Here is a 3679-nt window from a genome sequence, read left to right as displayed (position 1 = left end):
ACATTTGCTGTTATGTTAAACTTATGTTAAAGTTTTTCTTCATTACCCATTCAAGCCGTCTGCAGTCATTATTAGTCTCAAAGTGGGTTCCTCGTCATAGAATATAGCAAACTATTTGAACGTGATAAAAAAAAATCACGTGGAATAAGATAATGGCAGGTAGTATATTATTCGCTGTGTCCTATGATTGTTGACGTACAGTTATTGGCCCGGTATGGCTAGATGGTTAGGGCGCTTGATTCGCAATCTGAGAGTCTCGGGTTCGAATCCCCGTCCTACCAAACATTCTCGCCCTTTCAGCCGTGGGGGCGTTATAATGTCACGATTAATCCCACTATTCGCTGATAAAAGAGTAGCCGAAGAGTTGGCGGTGGGTGGTGATGACTGGCTGCCTTTAAAACGAAACAAACGTACAGTTCTTCAATTTTGATACACTCCTGGCCCTATCACCATCTGATTTCAAACTTTTAAGTCTCTCAATGGCGACCTGCAAAGAGAACTCTTCCTGTAACAGCTATAAGCAGTTCAATTCGTATACTGTACCTGAATTTATATGAAGAATCTCACGGAACGAGGGAAGAAATAATCACACACAATGTTCAGAAGTGACGTATTATTTCCCACAATTCTTCCTGTTTGAAGATCCCTTAAGTTTTTATAAAGAAATATATTAATTCAACGCTTTAGTTATCTGCTAATTCACTAAAGCGGGCGTTTATGCTATTGAAACACTAAGCCTAATGTTGAATTAGTAGTAATGAAGCCATTTTTCACTAGTTTGGAAATAAAACTATTGAAACACTAAGCCTAATGTTGAATTAGTAGTACTGAAGCCAGTTTTCTCTAGTTTGGAAATAAAACTATTGAAACACTAAGCCTAATGTTGAATTAGTAGTACTGAAGCCAGTTTTCTCTAGTTTGGAAATAAAACTATTGAAACACTAAGCCTAATGTTGAATTAGTAGTACTGAAGCCATTTTTCTCTAGTTTGGAAATAAAACTATTGAAACACTAAGCCTAATGTTGAATTAGTAGTACTGAAGCCAGTTTTTCTCTAGTTTGGAAATAAAACTATTGAAACACTAAGCCTAATGTTGAATTAGTAGTACTGAAGCCATTTTTCTCTAGTTTGGAAGAAAATAAACCATTTGTTTCTATTTTCTTAATATGTATATAGATAACAAACACTCTATCGAAAATTATATGAACAACTTGAGCTAATTAAACATCTCTACAAGTTAGATTGGTATCTTTCGATTTTATCTCGAAGCAAGAAATACCGCAGTGTGATTGTAATGAAAATAAGTGACATTTTCTTTCATTTCCCAAACGTTTGCCCGTAATATCTACAGCCATAACTCTCAACCAGTGTAAAATAATTTATGTTTTGTTTCATTGCCGAACACCATAACACACATTTATATTCAACATTACATTCTTTTATCTCAAACTTATAAAATAATTATTTACGTTTCTGTGGTACCAGTACGTTTTCAGTTCTTTACTGTGTGGGGAATTTAGAAGTGACTGAAACGGGCCATGTACGTTTCTGTGGTACCAGTACGTTTTCAGTTCTTTACTGTGTGGGGAATTTAGAAGTGACTGAAACGGGCCATGTACGTTTCTGTGGTACCAGTACGTTTTCAGTTCTTTACTGTGTGGGGAATTTAGAGGTGACTGAAACGGGCCATGTACGTTTCTGCGATACCAGTATTTGTTTAGTTCTGTGCTGGGGGGATTATGGGGGATTAAAATGAGTCATTCTGCAATTTTTAAATTAGTATAAGGTATACTATCTAGATTCTCAGCAACTGTCCAGCACGTGATCGTTGTTGTGTCATAAGAACCAATAAAAACTACGGTTACATCCGTTGCTATATTAATGGTTTCAGAACTGTACAGAACGTACTTCAGTTACCCGTAAATAATTATTTCTATCTATTCATCCGTTCGTTCATTTATCTATGTGTTTATCTCTCTCTCTGTCAATCTTTACGATCGTTTGTTCATTCACCCACTCATCTATCTATCTATCTCAATTTATTCGTTCACTCATCTATCTATCTGTCCGTTAATTCGTTCGCTCATCCATACAGCACCCGCCCCCATCCCGATGGCTCACCGGTAAGTCTGTGGACTTACAACGCTAAATATCAGGTTTCGATACCTGCGAGGGTCTATTGTGTATCTGTTTCGTAGAAACGATCATCCATACACACATATTGACCGTAGTATATATATAAACATCATTAATGAACCAACATATTATTAAAATCTCTTTAAGAGTATTTAAATATTAGAGCAACGTTTGTCTACTTAATATCTTCTTTAATGGTAAAAGAATATATCCTGGTTTCTGTCTTTATTTTTTTCATCTTTATTATCGTTTAATAGCTTGTTTTTGAGTCTGTTTTTCATGCACCAGTGATTAAATATTGGTTGATTTCTGGTCTCAGTCTCAGCTAGCTCTCTTATAAGGTGACACTGTTCAACATTGGCCCTTGTTAAGAATGGCCCGGCATGGCCGGGTCGTTAGAGTGCTTGACTCGCAATCTGAGGGTCGAGGATTCGAATCCCCGTCCCATCAAACATGCTCGCCCTTTGAGCCGTGGAGCTTATTATAAGTGACGGTCAATCCCACTATTCGTTGGTAAAATAATAGCCCAAGAGTTGGCGGTGGGTGGTGGTGACTAGTTGCCTTCCCTCTAGTCTTTCACTGCTAAATTAGGGACGGCTAACGCGTAGCTTTGCGCGAAATTCAAAACAAAACAAATCTTGCTAAGATCCCCCCCCCCTTTAGTGGCACAGCGGTATGTCTGCGGACTTACAACGCTAGAAACCGGGTTTCGAGACCTGTGATGGGCAGTGTGCAGATAGCCCATTGTGTAGCTTTGCGCTTTACTTCAAACAAATGCTAAGATCATAAAACAATTTGGCTGTACGACTACGTCACAGTCACGTGGGGCATGTGGAAGTGCGCTCGAGTTGGCCAGGGCTCTAAAGTACGCACGTTTTCTCACACATAATTCACGAGTAAATTTATAAACCATATTTGATTACTTTAATGGTCCTTAAATCTAAAAAAATAAAACTTCAGATGACGATCAGGTTTTAAAACACACCTCAAGTGTATTTGTGGCTATACTCTTCAAAATACATTTCTTTTAATAATCAAAGCATGTTTACTCACGTGCACTTTATCCATCGCGGGGTATTAAACCCCATATTTGTAGCGTTGCAAATCTGTAAACCTACCGCTAACCATCCAGTGACCTCTCTTGGGTACAGATTTTAAGATTGATCTATTTTAAACCTGGTCTTGGAGTAAGGACAGCATTTTTTTTTATTTTTAAATTTCTAGTTCTCAATGGTAAGCGGTCTTAAGTTGTATACTTTTTTTTTTACTTACTAGTTTTAGCACCAGGTGGCTGTCTATTAGACGACATTAGCTGATGGTACCCCTTAAGCAAACGAAAACTGTATAAAAGGCAGTGAAACATAATTTACTCTCTCTCTGTTTCTTTTCTTATTAAATCCCTAATTTCTTAGATGCTATTTGCATACCCTGCTTTGTAGAAGGTAATAATGTGCCATATTTCTATATAAAAGTGAAAATGTGCCATATTTCTATATAAAAGTGAAAATGTGCCATATTTCTATATAAAAGTGGAAATGTGCC

The sequence above is a fragment of the Limulus polyphemus genome, unplaced genomic scaffold (assembly GCF_000517525.1).
Source record: "Limulus polyphemus unplaced genomic scaffold, Limulus_polyphemus-2.1.2 Scaffold11594, whole genome shotgun sequence".
NCBI lineage: Eukaryota > Metazoa > Arthropoda > Merostomata > Xiphosura > Limulidae > Limulus > Limulus polyphemus.
The sequence above is the reverse complement of the archived record's forward strand: the minus strand, read 5'-3'. Positions refer to the sequence as shown.